Here is a 24,421-nt window from a genome sequence, read left to right on the forward strand (position 1 = left end):
TGGTCCCCATAACATACCACTGGCTTTCTTACACTGAGGCCAGAGTCACGGTTGCAGCCATCTGGCATGGGGAATACTGCAATCCTCCAATTCACCAACATAGCCACAAATGTGAGAAAGGGACAACCGTAGACAGATGGTGAAAGGACTTTTGCCAACATGGACGTCTGGAGCAAGAAGGCAGCAGTTGCCTTGTTTTCCTTGGAAACACACACACACACGCACGCACACACACACACACACACGCAAACGCACGCACACACACGCAAACGCATGCACTCGCACACTCACACGCACACGCACATGCTCACAGCAAATCAAATTGTGTCTCTCCTCCACTGTTCAAGATAAACCAAGCAAACTCCCACAGTGTGATATAGAAGATGATGGATTCATTCACACAAATCAGCCTGAGAACACAGCAGCCCAATGTAGATGCTAACAGGCGCTGTCCACTGTTCCTGTCCCATGGATAACTGAAACCCTTTGATGATCTTTCTCATCTGATAAGTTACATGGCTCTAAATTCACCAAAGTACCATTTTCAACAGCCTGCACTGTGCACCCTCCTCTGGGGAATTAGAACCTGTAAAGTTTAATGGCATCTAATATGTTTTATGTTAGAGAGCCATAATTTCCAATAGAAGTCGTTATGTCAGGCTTTTTCTTTTCTTTTCTGCGTGGAATTTTATGGTTAAAATGCTGAATCGAAGCAAGATGTGGAAACCAGGGGGTGCACTGACGACAGAGGCCTCTGTTACAAATGCGGGGTCTGCTTTGAGGGGAGTCCCACACTTGGGGAGATCCTATTTCACTTCCCTTGACTTGAGCCCCACCCAGCACCTGGGCAAACAGTCCCCTTAAATCCTGCAGGCAGCCCAGCCTGCCAGCACTGCTTCGGTAGGCTTTAATTTAATTAACAATCAGCAGCATCAATAATGCAGCATAGCCCTCTCCCAGTGCAGCTTTGGATTTCAGGCCCCAAGTACCAGCTGTTCTGTTTGCTCTCTCCTTTCCACCCACACATCTTGTCACAGGTCCTTTGCCTTGGTGGCTGTCTTATATGGCCTTCTGGGCTCTTCCACTGTCCCCTGAGAGGCAGGGCCTCTTCTGCATGCCGCTTGCCTGTAGCTCTGTCTTGTGTCAGGATGCCTGATTCCATAACTAACAAAAGCTGACTTCTGTTTAGTTTCTCTCCAAGAGTTTTGGCATCTTCTGATCAGAGTAAAGTGCTTGGCAAAATGGAGCATCTTCAGCTAGCACAATGGTTGTTCAAGAGCCTGTATAAATCGACAACCACAGAAATGGTTTAAGGCTTCAAAGAGGAGACTTCTCCGGAGTGGCTGCACCAATTGGGGAGGACCAGGACATCTTGTTAACATCGAGGATGCAGGGAAAGCAGATCCTTATGAAAAGGCCCAAGGCTGGGAGCTGGCTCCATCAGTAAGGGGCTTGTCTTACAAGCATGAGGACTGAGTTCAAATCCCCCTTATAAAGCTTATAAAAACCTGGATATGATAATGTGAATTTATTATCCCAGTGCTAAGAAGATGGAGAAGGGCAGAGCCCTGGGGCTGGCCAGGCCTAGCCTGGCCTACTTGATGAGCCATGGACTAGTGAAGAAACCCTGTCTCAGAAACCAAAAATGGCACCTAAGGCATGATATTTGAGGTTACCTTCTGGCCTCCACATATGAGCAAGCACACCTATACAACTTTGTACAAAACACACACACATACACACACACACACACACACACACACACACACACAGACTCCAAATATCATCCAGTCTGCCAGTGACCCTGGGGGAAACGTAGGTGATGGTGCTTAGCAGAGGTCTACCTACAGCATTCTGTGGTGATCTGTGATCCTCGGAGCTCTATATAGCCAAGCCAGCACTCCCTCCTTGGATAGTTATCATTGGCACCCACAGAGGGTCGTAATCTATAGAAAAGCCACAAAGATCCAGCCATCGCATTTCTGCGCCTGTAAAAACATCTCTGCTCTGTGATTCCTCAGCCCTCAGAGGCATCAAAGTTTACAAAGGCAACCTCTGAGTTGTGAGCAGCCTGTCTGCTCCAAAAATAACAGGACGCAGAGATAGGCCACATCAGTCAGTGCGTGGTGGGAATACAACTTAAGAGACTTCACACATGCAAGGGGCCAGCAGATTATCGCCTTGCACTTCCCTTCTGAAGCAGCATGAGCAAAGTCCTGCTAAGCCACACAGGGTAGCGCCTCTTTGACTGACACCACCTCAAGGATGAGGTCCCCAGAGCAGCTGCCCAGCATCCTTGGTTTGAGTTGGCCAGTGAAAGGACAACAGAGATGCATTTATCGGCATCCACTTGCTCTCCTCTGCTTTGTGGCTTGTCTGACCTCAACTGTTGTAGAGACCTGAGAGCCATTCATTTCCTGCTGATCAGCCCATTGACAAATACTCTGTGTGGGAAAGTGTGTTGTGTATGTGTGGCGTGTGCCACAAAAGTATGTGTGGGTGTGCATATATCTGTATGTGTGTTTAGAATACAAGTGTTTGGAGTGTGTATGTGTGTGTGTGGGGGTGCTTAAGTGTATGTGTATGTTTGTGCCTATATGAATTTATAAGTATATGTACATGTGTGAGTATGTATTTGTGTGTGGTATCTCTGTATGTAACAGTGTGTTTGTATGTGTATGTGTGCGTGTGTATGTGTGTTTCAATTAATTTATATAAATAGGTCAAATATCTTTTACCTGAACAGTTTGGCACCAAAAATGTTTCAGATTTAAAGTTTTTAATATAATATTTGCACCAGTGTTGCATTCCTACTCCCAAACTGCAAGGGCCTATGTGCTCCAACATGTGAAACTTTTTCTTTAGGAAAGCTTGCTCTTCCATACTTGCACATATATTGACAATGCGTTCTGGTTCCTGCCCCATTTCCCATCTGCCCACCACTCCTCTCATCTGTCAACCTCTGTCCCCTGTTTCCTAGGTTGGGTTTCTTTCATGGGTCACAGAGTTGAATCATGACTGTCTCTGTGATCTTGAGTTTGAATCAGACCCTGTGGGTTGCCAGTGGGAACCAGTGGGAGCCAGTGGGAACCAGTGGGTACCAATGGCTCACACTGGAAACCAGGCTTCCCCCTCTTCCAGAATTAGATAGCCACCAGGTCAGCAGTATGTGGTAGGGCCTCGTGAGTTCCTTTCCCCCTTCATGACTATCAGAAGGGCCTGGCACAGCATCAGTATGCACAGCTGCTTCAAACTGTGGTTGTCATGTCCATGTCTTACGTAAAGAATGGTGTTTTCCATCCTTATCCCCATCCTGCATCTCTTACATTCTGTCCACCACCTCTTTCATGGTGTTCACTAAGCCTCCAGGAAGTGAAGCAAATGTCTTTTGTAGGGCAGGGCACGGGACCATGGGAAAGTCCATACAAACATGAGCTGAGTCGGGAGGCCCACAATGCTGACACCCACTTTCACCAGTGCCAGCATCAGGGAGACTCTATCATAATGACCTCCAGGCAACGCTGGAGTCTGGGCCAGGAGTCAGAGCAGGGTCACCTGGTTGAGGGGCTGGGGACCTTCCTCCGGGGATGTCCAGAGCCAGAAGCAAAATGGTTTCCATGTCCTCCCCTTGACTCAAGCTTGTCTATGATGGCTCTCATGCCCCATCTGTGTGGAGAACCTAATTCCACTGGAATACCCTTCTCGGGTGGCATGGCTTTGCTGAGTCTCCCTTCCAGCTCCTACTGAGGAGAACTCACAGTGATGTTAATACCTACATGGGGCTGCCCTTTTCACACACCTCTCATCAGGCTGAGGTACTGCTCGGTGATGGCAGTCACCCACCCATCACATGCAAGGCCCTGGCTTCCATCCCCAGTACTGTGGAGGGGTCTGAGTGTAGCTGCCTGTGGAGTGCTTGCTTGGCCTGTGTAAGGGCCTTTGCTCCAGTCTCAGTATAGCATCTCAAGAGGCTTTTCCTATCTGGGTTATTCTCATGTGGGAAGCAGTGGCTCCCACCTGTGCAGTTTCTGCTTGTAAAGTTCCTTGATGGTTCACTTCTTGGCTTTGCCCTGTGCCAAGGCCAATGAATAATGTGAATAATGTTAATAATGCCTGTGACCTTCTGTGATTGGTGCCCTGGTCTGGCCTGCCCTCTCAAGCATTTACAGGAGAAGAGATGACCTGAGATGACCTGTGTCTATGCCTGGCCAGACAGACCCACACGGCATCTTAAAGAGACTCTATCCAGTAGAAGCTGGTCTTCAAGACTGGAATGCTCATACCTTAGTGCCACGGACCGGGATTTCTCGCGGGGTCCCTGTTCCGCGGGACAAGGGATTCTGGCCAGGTGGGCACAGGATTCGGCTTTGACAAACAGACTACACACGGGTGGTGTAAAATCTGAGTGTATTTTTCAAATATGGAGTCAGGTTTAAATAGTCCATACAGAAAGGTTTGAAAAAGTCAGATGGTACAATGGTCAAAATACATCAAAACAAAGTACAGGTACATAGCTCTATGTTAGGAACACAATGAGTCAGACAGCAAAGTAAATACATGTTAATTTAGCAGGAACTAAACAAGGATTACAATCTGAAAGAAAGCTTAGCTCTGACCAGAATCACCTGGCTTCTAAAAAGCAGATAACAGCTCCTCTTCAGCTCCTTGCTATGGTTGCAGACTGGGTGGGCCCAGGTAAGCTTTTCAACTAAGTTGCTTTTCTGGGCCAGCGGGAGCTAGCCCCAGGAAACACCTGCTAGGCTAGTTCCTAGGAGTGATTCAGCTGCAAATCTAATATGGCTAGTCTATGTTAACTAAGAATGAGGATTTCACCTGATCTTGCCCTGGGATAGTTTGCTCATTCTGTAAGCTTTGATGCCTTACAATGCTGGAGGCTATTAGTATGAATGACTTAACATTCCAAGCCAGGGTTTGATTAGGAAGTTGGAACATTGATGAAGGTCAGAAAGCAAAGTCCGAATTTTCTTTTGTTAGCTGTGAAGAAATGATATCTTGGTGAGTTCCTAGCACACAAGTACGAAGACATATCTGGGCCACCTCTGAGTTTGGGGTGCCAGGCGTCAATGCGGAGGCAGGAGACTGACTTTCCTTGCGTGGCACCTTAGTCTGTTTTCTATTGCTATCCTTGAGTTTCACAGACAGGGTTATCCCTCAGAAGCAAAGTGTTATAAGCTTGGTGTGGTGTTTAGCTTTGTTAACTTGATATAACATAATCATGTGGGAAGACAGTCCCAATGAGTATTGTCTATTATCAGGTTGGCCTGTTGAGGGTTGTCTTGACTACACTAATTGACATGGGAAGACCCAGACCACAGTATGTGACACCATTCTCATTCCCTGGGTTCGGGACCTGGACTATGTAGGAGTAGAGACAGAGAGATGAGCATTGAGCACGCGTGCATTCATTTCTCTCTGCCGACTGTGAATGTGATGTGCCTCGCTGCATCAAGTTCCTTTCTGCCTTAACTTTTCTGCAGTTGATGAACTGCAACCTGTGAGATAAAACAAACCCATTCGCCCTTAAGTTGCTTTTATCAGTGTATCTCACCAGAGCAACAGAAAAGACACCAGGTCACTTGGATTTTGAGCCCGGCCATCCTAGAGTTTGTTGCTGGCATCTGAGGGGGATCTACTTCCGGGTCATCATGGCAGACCTATCCCCCAGGGATGCTGACCTTACACGGTAGCTAGCTGTCTTCTCTCTTCCTTTTCCATGAAGACCACTGGTCCCATCACAAGAGCCCACCCTCAGAACAGCACATGGTGTTAATTAACACGTGAACATGTGCGCTTGGAAGGAAGTCCCCTAGAACCAGGGACCCAGCCTTCTGTTCTTTCCTGACATCTTCACTGGGAACTGGCTGGGAAGGAAGTTTTCTTGTATGGGATAAAAACACTGTATGCGAACATTTACTTAAACTTATTTAAAGTTTGTTTTATGAAATTAATGATTTGTGGGGGGAAAAACATCACCAACATTATGGTCCTATATTCCTATGTCTCCCTCCCCCTCTTGTTTTTCTTTTCCCCAGTAGCTGACACAGCCTGCCTGATGATGCCTCCTTGGCTGCCTTGGGTAGCAACTGACTAGAAGTCCCTAGTCACTGTAGCCCTGCTAGTCTCTGCAGCCCTGCTCATCAGAGAATGCTGTGATCCCGAGATGGCCTGGCCTTCAGTAAGAGTTCACCGAATCTGCGGCCAAGAATGGGTGTGAGTAGGGGTCTGAAGATGTGGTTTGCTCACCTGAGCTGCTCATAGGGATATGCTTCTAGATTTGTCTCCAGCACTGGGGGTGGGCCTTGGGTTGTTGGTCAGGATATTGGAGATCCTTGTCAGTAGGCGTGTGTTCTCAGGGAAGTGGCTTGCAGGGGTGCTGGAGATCACAGCCACACATCAGGGCAAGCTTGCCTTGGGGTCCCCAAGCCTGTGGGTGGATGGGTGGGTAATGGGAAGCCCCCAGCAGCACTGACACTTTGGTGGAGTGTGGACAAACTATAGTGCTATCTTGTTCTAATAGATCAGCCAGGGAGGGGGCCTCTGAGTGTCGTGGAAATGACTGGATGATGTCTTGCATCTCAAGTAAGTAGTAGGCACACAACAGGCACAAGTCCCGACATGGGAAAATGTTTGCGTACTCAAGTTAGTGACTTGTGAAATTAGAATCTGCCACAAGTAATTGCTGAATCCAGAGAGAGGTTCCCAAGAGCACCATTACCAGGTGTTGGCATTTGTCTTCTCTGCTGTGTGCACAGCACTTCTCCTGCATGAACGAGCATGTTAACTAACTCTCCACAGAGCCCACGAGGTGGGCCTGAGACCTCCATTTCAGAGACAAGGGATGTGGCACCTGGAGACTTGAGTGACTTGGTTAAAGTCATCCAGATAACTAGGGTAGAGTTAATTTTAAAGTAGGCATGTTTGCCTGTGGCACCAGGGTACAGCCCCCGACTGTACTCAGGACAGAGAGAGGAAGGATAGCGGCGTGACGGTGGGATCCATGGGAATACTAGGGAGAAGGAGAATATAGAGAAAGAGATAGAGAGACAGAGAGACGAGAAGAGGGGTGAAGGAAGAGAAAGAGGAGGAGTACGAGGGAGGGGATGGGAAAAGGAGGGAGAGGAGGAGGAAGAGAGAAGAGCTAGTGAAGGAGGAAGAGACAGGGAAAGGACATGTGGAAGAAACAGACTTCAGGTATGCCCTAGGGAAGAAAGACCTCAGAAACTGAGGAGGAGTTGAGTTTGCCTGTTTTTCCAGAGTTGCCACATGAGTCCAGGTCCTCACTGGATTTGATAACGTAGACTTTAGTGGTGGCAACAATGGGAGTTTTAGAGGAATGATTGGGACAGGAAGAAAGGTGAGTAGTACAGGCAGACAGTATGTTACAATCATCTGGTAAGATCACAGGAAGAGCTCTGAATATATCCATATCCATCCATGTATATGTATATGTGTTTGCATATGTATATGTTTATGTGTATATGTGTGTATGTGTATGTGTATATATGTGTATACAGATATGTGTGAATGTGTGTATATGCATATATGTGTATATTCATATGTGTGTACATGTATAAATGTGTATATGAGTATATGTGTATATATGTATATATGTATATATGTATACATGTACACATATATGTGTGTATATATGTGTATATATATATAAGCATATATTATATATAAGTGCATATGCATAGTAGTGTATATGTACATATGTGTATGTATGTATATATTGTATATGTGTATATAAGTATATATTGTATATACATGTATATGCATATGTATACATATATATGTATGTGTGTATATATGCATATATGTATGTATATTGTGTGTATATATGTATATACTATGTGTATATATCTGTGTCTGTATATATGCATATATACATGCACTTATATATACCTATATGTACACATACACATTTACATATATATGTATATATATGCAAACAAGCATGCATACATACACACACATGTGTAAAGAGAAGGGGGAGTGCTTAGGAAGTCAGCTGGAGAGACTAAGGATGAAGGATGCTCAAAGCCAGGAAGGTGATGGTGTTTGTGGCCATACTTCACATACCTCTCCCTCTCCATGACACCTCTTCTTGGTTTGGTCTCACCTTGGCTGACCTTCAAAATCATTTACATAGGTGATTGGTTACTTAGGGGTCCTTTGTGGAGACCAGGGCAGTGCTCATAGATTTATTATGATGTATCAACTTAGCCATTCACAGAGAGCTGTTTGCTCATTATTTAAATGAAGGTCTGCCTAATCTTTCTAAGTTGTCTGAGATGCATGTGGGGATGGAGTGAATGAGCTTTGAGTATTTGGCTTGAAGGTTAGACTCCAGCCTCCTGGGTACCATGTTAAAGGAAAGGACCCAGGGGACAACAAGGCTCTATCAGCTTTGAAAAGGACAATAGTATTTTTGTTTAACTTTTTTGTATAAACATTTGGGTTTTTTCTTTAATATTAGGAAATAAAATGAGCTGTATCATCACTTCGTATGGTATGTATAGATTTAGTTCTAGCACTTGAGAGGCAGAAGTAGGCTGATATCTGTGAGCTCAAGGCTAGCCTGGTCTACATGATTTTCAGGCCATCCTGGGCTACATAGTGTAACCATGTTTAAAGAACAACAGAGTAGTATAAAGAGCTCTATGAATTTAGGACTCTGGTTTGGCTGCCAGATATTTAAAACACATTTCTTTCCTGAAAACATGATCAGATGAAGCAAAGCTCTCGGGTTTAATGATGGCATGGACTGATACACCAGCAGGGAGGCTGGAGTGGCGCACAGCATTAAGACATGCACTGCTCTTGCAGAAAACTCACGCTTGCTTCCTAGATCCTATGCTGGTCCACTCTCAAGCACCATAACACCAGCTCCAGGGGATCCAAAACTCTCCTCTGGCTTCCGTGGGTACCTATAGTCACGTGCATAAACACAAATACACACAGACAGGCACGCTCATACACATACACACACAAAGAGGCTCACAAAGAGACACACAGATAAACGCATACATACACAAATACAGATACAGATACACACAGACATAAACACAGAGACACAGATATACACAGATACAAACAGACATACACACAGAGAAACACAGAGATGCACATGGATAAAACATACAGACATACACAAACACAGATTACACAGGCATACACATACAGAGACACATGGGGACACACACACACACATGCTCACACACACATGGAGGCATACACACACATACACGCTCACACACACCGAGGCACACAAATGCAGACTCAGATACAGACACACACACACACACACACACATACATAGGCACACAAAGAGACACACAGATAAACGCACACATACACAAACACAGATACAGATAACACACACACATAAACACAGAGGCACAGATATACACAGATACAAACAGACATACACACAGAGACACACAGAGATGCACATGGATAAAACATACAGACATACACAAACACAGATTACACAGACATACACATACAGAGACACATGGGCACACACACACACACACACACACACTTGTTATAAAATAAATATAAGCCAGCACTTTGAAAGGCAGCGTGGCCTCTTTCTCTGCTTTCCCCAGGAGAGTTCTTATTTGCTGGTATCTTGCCTTTCTGGATGTGGTAAGGGTAAGGCTGCTCTTGGATGTGTTTGCTGAAGGAGGATGTAATTAGAAAACCAAATCTGCAGGCAATCCATGAAAAGCACTGGGCTCATTTCCCTAAAGTGGTGATTGTCAACAGGAAAGCAAACACTGTGGATTAGACTCCTGGATAAAATCCACTCTCTGAAAGCAGGGGTCATTTGTTTTCAAAGACCTTGCAAACATCAATGTTGACAGGCAGAAGGAAATGGAAGTGGGCCAGGCAGTGCCCTTGATCCAGGTGGCCTTGTTTACCTGGAACTATTGTAACCTGATAACAAAGGGGGAGAGAAACCAGGGCCTGGTGGTCCTCTTGTTAAGCCTCACAAGCTATGCTGGGACACGTGGGTCCCCCTACCCCACACCTGTCTAAGTCTGGCCTCCTATTTCAGACCTAGTTTCCATGGTTCCCAGGGCAGGTGTGCACAGCAACAAACATTGTTTCCCTCTTTCTGAAATGCTCCCTGTAACCTCCCTATGACCTCCCTGTGACCTCTCCTTGATGCCTCCTCTTGGTTCGCTTTTACATTGGCTGACCTTCAAAATCATTTACATAAGTGATTGATTACTTGGCAAATTCTTCTGTTATGCTCATAGATTTATTATGATTTATTAGCTCAGCCATTCAGACACTTGTTTGCCCTTTATTTAAGGTGAAGGTCTGCCTTGATGCTTTGCTTTGTTTTGTTTAAACGTGGGCCACCCATCCTGGTGCTATTGGTAAAGGCTCCCTGGCTTTCCTGGCTGGGATGCAGTCTCTGTACATGCTTCTTGCACACGTGAACCTAACGGGGGCCCCCAAACAGCCTCTCCCCATTTCTTTCCATGCTAATCAGAGACATGGGGTTTTAATGCCTTTGACTCTAAAGGTCTCTAAGCCCCCAGCGTTGAGAGGATCATCCTTCCAGGCTCTAGGAAGTCTCTGGTTTATGTTCTCAAGCCTTCTTTGCAGTGGAGCTTTGCGGGTAAGATGCCCTGCACATTCCAACGGTTGGGGGAGGGGGGAGGGAAGGGAGGATGGCTGCAGCCCCTTGTGTGGCTTTCCTTTCCTCCAGGAAATCTGATTTCCAAGGTCCTGACTTCTAACTCCAGTTTCCCTAGCAGCCTCCTCTGTGTCCTTGAAACCCTGGTAGGGTTTCTAGAACATTGGGCAGGTGGTGAGGAATGTGCATGCCGCTGCCAGTGGGATGATTTGAGTATTGATAATAATGCAACAGGTACCTATGCAAGTGTCCCCTCCACACAGACTCTCACATGACACACCACACCATACTTGCTTTCAAAAAAAATTCTTTATTCTTGGCCAATATCTAATGCCTTATACTACAGTTTAACCCCAGCATCCTAACCTTGTGCTTCAGTTCAACCTCATAGCTACCCAGGGTCAGCATCTCACTCCGTGGCTTAGGGCTCAGCTTCACCACAAGTACTCCATTCAAGACAGCGGTCTGAAGTACAAATTGTCACCGCTCCCTCTAACCCACCAGCCATAAATTAGAGGAATTTGTGAATCTCCTCCTTTTTCTCTTTTTTTCTTCCTCCTCCACTTCTACCCTTTTCTGTCTTCTCTTCTTCCTCCTCTTCCTCCTCCTTTTCTTCCTCTTCCTCTTCCTCCTCTTCCTCTTCCTCTTCCTCTTCCTCCAGTTCAGCTAGAGGAGCACAGAACTTAGAACACTTACTTACAGGATTTCCTGTTTATGATAAAGGACAACCAGCCCAGGACAGAAGATAGAAGAGTCAGGGAGGTGGGAAATGCTGTGTGTGTGTGTGCACAACCTCTCTGAGGCATCCTTGGGGCTTCTGTGAAGCATTTATGATACCTGTGTGGTTTATTATACCATCCACCAGGTAAGTCGATCTCCAGTCTCCTCTCCAAAGAAGTATTGGGGATGAACATTCCATCTCTGTAACAACCTAGCCCTCCTGGGCTTTCCAAGAGTGCCTGATGGATAGAAATCAGCTGCGGCTGGAAGAAGATTATTATGGGTAAGGAGGGCGCCTTACCTTTACCACTCAAACTGCTCTGGCTGGGGACCAGGGATGCAGGTATATAGGCACACAGGCACCCATCCTCCACACATGTTCTCCCCGCTCCCAACCCCATATTCAAAATGGAAACAGGCTTTCTTAAAGCCAGATTTTTGCAGTTCTTGGCTTGCTTGTCTGTTTGGCTGTTCTGCTATCAGCCATGCCAGGTACGTGACATCAAGCATGGAGGTGAAGATCAGAGCAACATCGTCTCCCCCATGTAGCAAACATGCTGAGGTGAGCCACCATCCGGCACCATTTATCTGTCCCGCCCTTTAAGATCATTTTGCCCCCACAGAGGCTTGAACTCTGCTGGCAGGAGACCATTCTGGTTCATCCCGAAGAGCTCTCTGTCCCAGGCTTTCTCTCTTATCCCAAACCACCATTGCCACACCAGTCAGCTTTCCCAAGAGCCTCTGGTACCCTGGCCCCTGAACTTCCCAAGCACTTTCTCTCCTTGTAGCTTCCAACCCTGTTTTCAAAGATTTAATACTGCATCCTAGCATTTTTTTTAAATGTGATCCTTAGCCATGAGTGCTATGATCTAATAGATAATGTGTCTGGCCTTTGCTCAAGAACTTCAAAGCCTTAGGAATTTCCTGAATGATGGAGAGTTCTTAGTTATTCACTAGAAAAAACATCTCCTGCCCAATTGCTGCTGAGGTTTCCGAGGGAGGGGCTGCCTAGGATCAGGATGGAAAGACAGGAGACTTGATTAGAAGGTTGGTATGTACAGCTTCATGTCCTGACCTCTAGGGAGGGAGGAGAGAACAGATCCTGTGGCCAGTGATTTCATCCACCCATCAGTCCTGTCTAGGAAATGAAAGCCTCAATAAAAAAATCCAGAAAGCAAACTCCAGGAGGCCCCACAGATGAGGTCACGTGTTCCCCACCCATCTCCCTCACCCATCACCTACGGCTGTCTGCATCGTCAGCTGATGACAGTTCCTTTAGCTCCTGTAATAGGAACTGTAATTAGTGTTCTCTTGAGTCCTGACTAATTTGAGGGAATTAACAAGTCTGAGCATGAACCACGAAACCCCTGATTTAGTCTATTGCTGTTACTATCACACGATACTCGAAGTTGGACATTTTATCAAAAATAGAGGTTTACTTAGCTCATGGTTCTCAGTACTAGGAAGCCCAAGAGTGTGGTCCGGGGAACTTCTAAGTATCTAGAGGGCTGCATCTCTTCCCTGGGCTATTTGACATGGCAGAGACACCCCACAATGAGGCAGAGCAAATGTGCTATGTCTGATCACTTTCTAAAGCCACAAATCCATCATGGGTTTCCGGACTTATGTATATAACCTCATCTACTTGAGGTTACCTTCAAATAAAGTTAGCAATTAGAGACTAAGACGCCAACACAGGAACTTTGGAGGGGCACAGTTCTGATTCAGATATGTATTGGAGTAAGAAGAAGATGAAGTCATCCCGGAGATATTTGTAGGTAGTGTATCCCCGGACGCGGTTGCCCTGAGGGTACCTTGACCTTCAGTGTGTGGAATGGGACACGAAGTCCAGGTAGTTAGTGCTAAAGCTGAAGGACTCTGCCCTTCCCTTGAATAGTGAGTGGGGAACCTACCAGGGAGGCGATAACTCCGTGGGGTGGTGGGAGAGCCAACTGGTGTCAGCAAAGATTGCAGACCCAACCCCTGGAATGCTAGTAAAACTGTAGGTTCAAATTGTAGGCCAGATCACATGGGCTGGGGATTCCTCATTTACGGAGAGACTTAGTGAAACTTGACATTATTAGAATCTGAGAAGTCTTGAACCCATGCCAGGTATAAGCAAGCACAAGCCGAGAAGGAAACTACTTCCCACCCCACCCCAAACATCCCTCTGTGCCTCCTGCTGGTTTTCCTTGTTAATGTCTGCCCTATGGTCTGGCCCATGCCATCCACTCAGTACTGAGCCTTGCTTTCCCTGCAGTGGTCATATACTTGTCTAGAATGGAGAGCCACGTGTTTCCTTCAGCATTCTATCTCCTGGAGGATTGCTTACAATGTTTCCAGTTTGTCCTTGTTATTTATTACACATTGTGCTGAAAAGCTTTGTCTCTGGAGCTCTTACAGGGTTTGTTTGTAATACCTCGGGCTTCCCAGAAGTTAGATAACTCAGCCTTTCTGCACAGATGGCTGCAGAGCACCAGATGAAGAGCTGGCCACTGGTTGCCTAAGAGACCGTGTTTCTATACCTTCTCTGGCAGCACTGTTTATTTTTTTAAACTTTGTTAACTTGATAGGTCAAAATGGTATGTAATTATTTTAATTTTATTTATCCCATCCCCAATGTTGCAGGAAATCTGCCCAAGTGTCTGTTTACTAATTACATTTCCTTTGTGAATTCTTGGCTCATGACCCGCAACCCTTCTGGTTGGAAGAACATGCCATTTTGCTGTGCAATGAACTCCCTGCCTGTGAATTTGAAAAAAAAAAAAAAAAAACATTTGCTATGAAACCATCTTATTTTTTAACGTCGTCAGCACTTAAAATGATTATCTGCACAAAATAGGACCACTTTTCCCCCTTAATCATTTATTTTATTTTTTTTGAATTTTAGAAGGGTTATCTGGATGCTTGGGTGTTGTTTTCTTATGGAGATAGATAATTTAAAATGTCGTTCTTTAAGCCATCTGGGCATATTTTGATGTGCGGTATGAAGTCATCTAAACAAATTATTTTCCTAAATGTCATTGTTCCAAAATTATCTACAGAAGAAATTTCCTCTTCCTGTCCCATGCCCTGGGATAGTGGTTCTAGAAGCCCTCCAAAGACGATGTCACCCATGGGCAGGCCTGTGCCTCACAGCTCAGCAGGGTGTTCAGACCTCCTGGAGTTTGGGAACAGCTATTAGAAACACTCAGGAGGAGCTGGGGGGATAGCTCAATGGTGAGAGCAGTTACTGCACAGGTCTGAGAACCCTGGAACCCGAATAAAAGCCGGACTGTGAGGGGCAGAGGGTTATTGGCTGCCATCTTGGTTCTAGGTTCAGTGAGAGACGCTATCTTAAGGAGTAAGAAAGGGAACAGAGAGGATACGCAGTGTTCTCCTCAGGCCTCCATGTGTACTTGGGCCCAGAAATGCATATGCACACATACACAGATCTACGTACACACACACACACAAAAAAACCCATACATTTATACATATACGCATATGCACACATATATACACATATATGCATACACACACATGCAAGCATGCATGCACAAGAAAAATATGTAAGAGCTGGCCTAGGCATGTGCTTGTGGTCCCATCTACTCTGGAAGCCTCTGTTGGGGAGGACACAAGCTCAGGAGTTCAAGGCTAGCCTGTGCAACCTGGTTCGATCCCCATCCCCAAAGTAAAGCAAAGCAAACAAAACACAAAGCAAAACCAGAAACACCTGACTGCAGAAAGGAGGCAAGGCTGCAAGTGGCAGATAAAACCAGAGCAGGCTCGGCAGGACTGGCACAGGTGGTCCCTCCCAAGCCTGCAGAAACCAACGCCCCTTCTCCATCCCTCCTGGTGACTCCTGTCCACCAGGAGCCTCTTCTCCCTAAAATGACCACAAAGCTCTGGGTCATCTGAGCTGCTCACTTCAGCACCCTCCTGTCTACACAGGTACCAGGTATCCCAACCCATTACTTGGCCTCATGGTCACTCACTTGAGAATCTCTGGAACTCCCTGAGATAGCCCTCACCCCGTCTTCTACCTGGCAATTCCTGTTCTTGATAATTGGCTAGGAAGGCTCTCATCAGGAAGCTTAGGACTTCCACCTGGATTAAGTATCCTTCCGACAATCTTATGATCAAGTATGCATGGTCATGTGTATATGATATCATATGTATACATCTTCACGACTTCCACCTCTATAGATGGTACCTCTTTACAGACAGGCTGTTTTACTCCCTAGAGTCCCAACCATAGAATTTTCAGGAATGATACATAGAGTGTATGAATAAATGCAGAAAGGAAACCAGCTTGAACCACACCTTCCAGTCTTCAGCAGTCCCTGTCCTCCTCATAAGCATGAAAGTTGTGTGACCTGTCAGCTCCACCCCAGACTGAGCACCAAGGCCCTCACGACACTCTTTTGCGCATGTCCAGACACTACCCAAGAATCCTCTACTACCCAAGACGCTTTTCTCAAACTTTGATCCTAAAGTCTGTATCACTGAGGTAAGCTGTAAATTAATTTGCTCTTCAGCTATTAAACACAGACTGTTTGTGCAAATACCCTCTTCTTCCAAACGCTCAGTGCCTCTAGGACTCTGACAATTCCTGCGCTAGTAGCAGACGCTAGCCACTTCCAGAAACTCATGGAATCCCTCAGCATTTGGAGGAGCCTCGGAGGAAGCCTTAGGGCTCTGTCACTCATCTCTCCTGGCCTGGGGACAGGGGGGTGTTGGAAGTCATCGGTCACCATGGAAAAGGGGTGAGAATGGGCCCTTACCTCCCGTGTATGAAAGCAGAGGCAGGCACAGCCATCTCTGGGGGAACCCCAGTCTTTGGAAAGAGCTCATAGGCAGTGGCCAACGATTTGGGACAGGTACATGGATCCGTCTGTACCGTTTTTCTTAGCGGAGAGGTGACACAGGACGCCTGAACTTGCCCAGTAAAGCTTGGGGGTGGGGGCTCTCTTATCATAGGAGGAACATGAATTAATGTTGGAGATCTTGACTTTGGAGAGGCTGTAGAATGGGTAGGGGAGCCTATAGGTTCAAGTGGGAAGATGCATTGCATTCTTGGTCAGTGATGGACAGGCTGAAGGCCTGGCATGGGGCCCCTGGGCTTCTCCAAGCACATTTTTCTCACCAACATGGAAGGCAATAAAATGAGATCAGAAGTGGCCTCTAAGGCCCAGCACTTTCTTCTGTTTGTGGCAACAGAGGACATTTCTAAAAATATCTACCCATTTCACACGAGCCATGTAAAAATAAAAACCTAAGAATGCCCATTCCAATGAACTGAGACTTTCTTGGGGGAAAATTTCATGTGCCAAATATAAATTTAAAAAGGGAAAGGATTTGATGAATGGCCCTAGCAGAGTCATGCTACTCGCAGGCTCACCTCTTTTCTGCCTGTAGGTGTTTCTGGGTTTGCTTGCATTTAGTTTTTTTATTTTTATTATTATTATTATTATTATTATTATTATTATTATTATTATTATTAGATATTTTCTTTATTTACATGTCATACGATATCTCCTTTCCCAGTTTTCCCTCCAAAAAAAAAGAAAAAAATGAAATAAAATAAAAATTAAGAAAACACAAAAACCAAAAAACTCAAACCAAAACCAAACACAAAAACAAACCCCTGTTCCCTGCCCGCTCCCCCTGCTCGACACCGCACCCTCTCCTGCTTCCTGGCCCTGGCATTCCCCTACACTGAGGAATAGAACCTTCACAGGGTCAAGGGCCTCTCCTCCCATTGATGACCGGCTTGGCCATCCTCTACTATACATATGCTGCTGGAGCCATTAGTCCCACCATGTATACTCTTTGGTTGGTAGTTTAGTCCCTGGGAGCTCTGAGGGTACTAGTTAGTTCATATTGTTGTTCGTCCTAAGGGGCTGCAAACCCTTCAGCTCCTTGGGTCCTTTCTCTAGCTTCTTCATTGGGGACCCTGTACTCAGTCCAATGGATGGCTGTGAGCCTCTACTTCTGTATTAGTCGGGTACTGTCAGAGCCTCTCAGGAGACAGCTATATCAGGCTCCTGTCAGCCAGCACATGCTGGCATCCACAATAGTGTCTGGATTTGATGATTGATTATGGGAAGGATTCCCAGGTGGAACAGTCTCTGGATTGTCCTTCCTTCAGTTTCTGCTCCATAGTTAGTCTCTGCAACTCTGCAACAATGGGTATTTTGTTCTCCCTCTTAAGAAGGATCAAAGTATCCACATTTTGGTCTTTCTTCTTCTTGAGTTTCTTGTGGTTTGTGGATTGTTCTTTTTGTATTCCAATCTTCTGGGCTAATATCCACTTATCAGAGACTGCACACCATGTGTGTTCTTTTGTGAATGTGTTACCTCACTCAGGATGATATTCTCCAGATCCATCCATTTCCCTAAGAATTTCATAAATTCATTGTTTTTAATAGCTGAATAGTACTCCATTGTGTAGATGTACCATATTTTCTGTATCCATTCCTCTGTTGAGGGACATCTGGGTTGTTTCCAGTTTCTCTTAGTCATCAGGGAAATGCAAATCAAAACAATCCTGAGACTCTACCTCACAACAGTCAGTATGGCTAGGATAAAAAACTCAGGTGACAGCAGATGCTGGAGAGGTTGTGGAGAAAGTGGAACACTCCTTCACTGCTGGTGGGATTGCAAGCTGGTACAACTACTCTGGAAATCAGTTTGGCAGTTCCTCCGGAAATTGGACATAGTGCTACCAGAGGACCCAGCTATACCACTCCTGGACATGTACCCAGAAGATACTCCAACATGTAATATGGACACATGCTCCACCATGTTCATAGCAGCCTTATTTATAATAGCCAGAAACTGGAAACAACCTAGACGCTTTTAGTTTTTGAGATGGGGGTCTCACTAGGTTGTCTGGCTGGACTTGAACTTCTGGGCTCAAGTGATACCTTACCTCAGGCCTTTGGAGTAGCTGAGATCATAAGCTCATGCCTCTCACCAGCTCCTCATGGTGTGTGTGTGTGTGTGTGTGTGTGGTTATGTGTACATGTGTGTGCCTGTGTTCATGTACACATAGACACAGGTACTGAGGAGCATTTTTGGCGTCCTGTTTTATACTCTCTTCCTTATTCCTTTGAGACAGGGTCTTTCACAAAACTTGGGACCAGGATGGCAGCCAGTATACCCCACGGCCTCTCTGCTGCTCACAGCCCTATGGCCACACCTAGATGTTTACTTGGGTTCCAAGGTCCTCCTATTTGTGCAGCAAGTGCCCTCACCCATTGATCTGTCTTCCTAGTTCCTCCTCTGGGTTTCTAACACTGTTCTCAAACTCCAGGAAGCCTGAACACCTTGGTGAGCTGTGCGGCACAGGCCTAGCCATGGGTGATACTGTCACCAGACATCATCTTTGGATAATAAGCAGAATAGGGTTCAGAATGGTCACGGCCATCCACTATTGATCTGAACACAGCAGGATTCTATAGGGTGGGGAATCTGCAGGAGCCACCTGCTGCTCTACGCAGCATGTATCCAAGAGCCAGTGGTTAGCTAATACTCCCCTCTCCCTTGGCACTTGATGTAAGTCCCTCCCAATGTCAAGGGCACTGGGGTCCCAGAGTAGCAGCCTCATTAGCAGCCTTTCCCTGCCAGCACCTCAATCAAATACAGTCATTAATTTCCTTTCCAACACTGATCTCATGGCCCAGCCAACCTTGCCGCCCCATTCTCATCTACAAGGAATTTGATTAAGGACAGATTAGCTGGAGCTCAGCTTCCCTTCACAGCCCAAGGGGCAAAAAGGTCACAAGCTCTGCTGCACGGCACATCCTGTGGACATCATAGGAAACTGCTGAAGGTGGAGCTCCGTGCTCCCCCAGAGCCCCGTCTAGGAAGTGATGCTGTACTGGGGCTCTGGCTGCAAATACCATGGAAACTACATCACCTGAAAACCCCATGCCTTCCCAGAGTTCCACTCAGTGGGCAGGGCACTCATCTTATCTTGCTTGGAAAATACACATCACTCCACAGAAAGGTCATGGGAATAAGAGATTGCTGAGTTCCAAATATCAGAAGATGACAGACAACCCAGGCTGGAGGGCTCTTATCTAAACTGCTTAGGACCAGGGTGCTTTCAGGTTTTTTAAAAAATTGCATATGCATAGGAAGATAGCTTAGGGATGGGACCAGGTGAAAAAAACAAGCCATTTGCATTTCAATTTACCTGAAGCTACTTCAGTATGATATGTGTCTTAGTTAGAGTTTTATTGCTATGAAGAGACACCATGACCACAGTAAGTCTTATAAGGAAAAAAACATTTAGTTGGTGCTGGTTTACAGATTCAGAGATTTAGTCTGTTTAATATCATGGTGGGAAGCAAGGTGTTGTGCAGGCAGACATGGTGCTGGAGAGATGGCTGAGAGTTCTACGTCTGGATTGGCAGGCATCAGGAAGAGGGAATGACACTGGGCCTGGCTTGAGCATCTGAGACCTCAAAGCCCGCCTCCTAGTGACTCACTTCGTCCAACAAGGCCATACCTACTCCAACAAGGCCAGACCTCCTAATAGTGCCACTCCCTATGAGTCTATGGTGGCGGGGAACATTTTCATTCAAACCTCTATAATATATAAACCTGCCCCTTAGCTATGACCCATTCAACTAAGGCCGCTGTGACTATTTCTACGTGTCTGTGCTCGAAGTGCTTCAGGGTTTTTGTTGTTATTGTTGTTTGAATTTGGGATGTTCAATTGAAATTTGGATGATCTGAAGATCAATCAATGACTCCTTGTTCCTTCTGAAGCTGAGGAAGCCTGGCACAAGTGTCACACTTCATGAGGACCGTTCTCAGAGCCAAGATGTACCAAATGCTCGGCTCCCTCTTAGGTGTGGGTCGTCTGATGAGTTCGATGCAGGGCAGCCTGTTTCTTCTTAGATCCTCCGATAAGCGTCTCTGTCCAAGCATGAAAATTCTGGCTTGGCTGTATGTATAGAGAACTGCAGCCTGGGGAGAGCAGGAGCTGTCCTGTTAGAACAGGCTTCTTCTAGCATTGGCTGCATACTTTTGAAAATGTTGCTTCTTCCCCTCAAATCAAAAGGAGGTCCAGAGACCAGAGCAGCCCGGCTTGTGGGCAGGAACTCAGAAAAGCTGACCCTTGGTTGTCATCATCTTTATGACACCGTGTGTCCCCTCTGCCACTGTCCTGGCTGGGGTTTGATCCTTTGCCATCTATCCCTGATCCATACTCCTGTGCACTTGTCTGGCACCAAGGCGGGCATCAACACAATGCACACTGACCGAAGGATGGGATTTGAACTAATGTCTGATAGGAGCTGCCCCCGTTGTCCTTGTGCCCTCCCCTCCCCCACCCTGGGTCCCCTTAGCTGTGGTGTCTTGTCTCTGCCTGGAAGCAGGCACTGTGAAGGATAATTGAGCAGGGAACCTGCTGAGAGTTAATTCTGAAACAGATATTAGTACTCCATGCCCTGGGAAGATGGGAATAAGCACACCTCACACAGTCTTTCCCCAGCAGGCTTGCTGTAGACCTCAGCCTCTACCCTGGGCATCTTGAGGTCTTAGGAATGAACTCATTCCTATTCTAGTCTCCACAGGCCCTGCCCATGATGACCCCAGCACGCACTCTGCTATTATCTCTCTGACTTCCTCCAGGTATCAGTTCCCTTTTCTCCACTCAGCTAATCAATGCCGATACTCCTCGTGCCCTTCTTTGGCTTCTGGATAATTCCCTGTGTGGTCTGAGGTCTCTCTGCCTGCTCGGCCTCCTCAGCTGCTATATCCACTGTGGAGCAGGTGGTAACTTAGGAGGTGGCAGAGGAGCACTGGGCGGGAGATGCTAAGAGTGTGTTTGTGGTGTGTTGGGCACCTGGAACTTGTAGACAGAAAAGGAGGGCCTTTGTGACTCTGCATAGGGTGGTAGTGAGGCACAGCCACCCGTGACAGCCACACAAGTGTAACCTGAGGCCCAGCAGCACCTCCCTGTCCTGAGATAGCTGTAGGTGTCAGGTATCTCTCTGGCCATCATCTATGAGCTTATCAGGTTAGTAAGGAGCCCTTGTGGGTTCTTTTGTAACTTTTAACATTTCTCTCCAGCAACCCTGTGGGTTGGTCTTATTTTCCCGTTAAATCTAAGTTACACACAAAGTCACCGGAGGAAAAGTTTGCTAAGAGCTCCATTCAAAGATTCATTGTGTCTTGGATTTCTTGGAAGTAGTACCCTCAGAGCTCCCAGGGTCTCAACCACCAACCAAGGACTGCACATGGAGGGGTCTGATTGTTCTGGCAGCATGTGTATAGTAGAGGATTGCAAATTTGATCAGCAATAGGAGGAGAGGACCTCAGCCCTGTGAAGGTTCTGTGCCCCAGTGTAGGGGAATGCCAGGGCCAGAAAGTGGGAGAGGGCGGGGTGGCAGGCATGGGGAAGTGGGAGGCAACAGGGGTTTGTTTTTGTTGTTTTTGTTTGTTTCTTTGTTTTTTGGAGGGGAAACTGGGAATGGAGAAATTTACATGTAAATAAAGAAAATATCTAAAAAAAAAAAAAAAAAAAAAAAAAAAAAAAAAAAAAGAAAAAAGAAAGAAAAAAGAAACAAAGATTCAGGGCCACTGTCCTTGGTGGTCCCTGACACAACAGGGAATCTTGGGCAAATCTCACCCAAGCTGACTTCAAGATGGGGGTAGTGGGGAAATGAAGATGAAGGGAAGTGAGAAAGCCAGCAGCCATTACATATTTAAGACAACTGGCTGCTTGAGAAACCTGAAGCTAAATTGACTAGACAGCTGCTTCCCAAAGTAACAGGTCACACTACAGAGGTCAAGGCCCGGGCCTGACCTTTCAGTGACCCAGGGAAGCTAGGCAGGGAGATGAAGACATTGCCTAGCTGTGTATTTAAAAAGAGAAGGGGGGTGTTGTGGGCCTCATCTAGAGTCCCACCACAGTCATGGAGAGAGCTCCTTCCCTCGTGTGGGCTGCTTGAGATCCACCAAAGACAAAACATACCACTGTGTTGTGAGTTTTAAAGCGTTATTCAGCCTATTGAACACAAATCCTGGCCACTGTGTTCGTGATGAACAAATTGTGGTCAAACAGGAGAGTGATAGAGCATGGTCAAATGTCTGTAGAGAGTAAAACACAGCCCAGCGTTTGAAGACTAAAGATGGCAGCAGTTCCACTGTGGTTGCTGTTGGGTTGGGTGGGATCAGAGCTGTTGTGGTCAGAGTGGACACCAGCATTGACTGACTTACTACCCTGCTATTTGAACTGTCACAGGGGACAGGGACCCAAGCAAATGTCAATACCATTTGTTACACAAGGGACCCAGGAATTGTCAAAAAAAACAAGACAAAAAACAAAAAACAGTCGAAGCAATGAAAGAGGATCATTTCTAGGCAACCCAACAATTTAAACTCATTCTCCTTGGTTTGCAAAGCCACAGGAAATGACTATGACACTAAGATTAGCCATTGATTCCCCTCCCCTCAGCTTGATGATAACAGCGAATCTCATCCCTTTGATATCTGCTTTCCCTTGAACCCACGTGTATCAACGTACAGTCCTGGTGTGATGGGACACTGTGATTTGGAAACAACCCTAGGCCCCGAACAGGAAATCCCATGGCACTGAATTAAAGTTGCAGTTGCAAGTGTATGCTGGTCCAAGAGTCCGGATAGCGACTGTCTTCTCTTGCTTACTACTATCACACGTGTCTCTCTTCATTTTCTCATACAAATGTGTAATCCTGGCCTGATGCCTGTGCAGAGAAATTCTTTTCTATAGAATCTTGATAGAGCACTGTTACCAAATCCAAAAGTTATTGGTTAATAAAGCGATGTTGACTTCCAAAAATATTCCTTTTAAGTTGCATAGTCACAAAATATGCAGGGGATGTGTTCTTTATGGCACACCCATAGCACTGGGTTTTTAATTGTTTGTTGTTTTACTGACATAACAGATGTTAAGCACTATCTTGATTTTTTTTAAATGTAATCCATCCTAGCTTATTCTTAAAGGAATTACAAAATACCAACACGTAAGAAGAAGATAGAAGCCACTTGGAATGTCATGATCAGATCCTTCCAGACTTATGTCTGCACCTATCTGTAGTGACACAGTAGAACTTGTTCATGGTATGTGTGTGCAGGGTTCTCCAAGCCTAACCTAGGCCTTCTCTTCTTCATGTAGCCTGTCAGGGGCATGTTCAGAAACCACCAAGAATGTTATTTCTTGTTCCCTCCCCTGGGGCTTTTCAAGTAGGGCCTCAACCTTCATGCCAACTGTCAGGCTTGATCTCAGCCTTTGGCCAACACTCCTGATCATGTCTCCTCAGTGGGAATGTCTGCAGAGAAATTTCTGGGTCAGGATGTCGTGTTCTGTTGCTTTGCCACAGTGCTGCATTCCCCCCAGGAAGGAATCTACCATTCTACAAGGACCCCCGGCTTCCCAGACTACCCTGAGGCTGGGTACAACCCACGTTTTCAACTTTTTCCAACATAAGAGGTAGAAGCCAGGGGCAGGAGTGATGACTCAGCAGCTAAGACAAAGAGTCAGGTTTCCAGAACTTGACCAGTTCCCAGTTCTCTCTAACTGCAGCTTCTGGGGATCCAACACCCCTGGCCCATGGGCAACTGCACTTATATGCATATGACAGACACATAGGCACATGTGTCTGTTTGTTTAAAAAAAAAAAAAACAAGGTAGAAGAGTGTCTTCTAAGTGTGTATGTCTCTGGTATACAGAGGAAAAAGTCCTTACTTTACTGATTATTGGCTACATGAACTTATTATTTTATGAATACCTTGTTCTCATAGTCATTGATATTTTGAGGAAGTCCCTGTTAATACTAAATATTCTACTTGCTTGTCATATGGGCTGAAAGTTTCCACAATGCACATTTACTTTCAATTTTTCACAGGCCAGTTTAACTTCTACATGCATCTAATTTTTAAGTTTAAGAGAACAATGTTAAATGCTCCCTGGTGAATTCCAATCATGGCATCATGCTTGCAAACACCACATCTAGACACGGATTTGTTTTACTATTAAAATGC

The sequence above is a fragment of the Mastomys coucha genome, unplaced genomic scaffold (assembly GCF_008632895.1).
Source record: "Mastomys coucha isolate ucsf_1 unplaced genomic scaffold, UCSF_Mcou_1 pScaffold14, whole genome shotgun sequence".
Classification (NCBI taxonomy): Eukaryota; Metazoa; Chordata; class Mammalia; order Rodentia; family Muridae; genus Mastomys; species Mastomys coucha.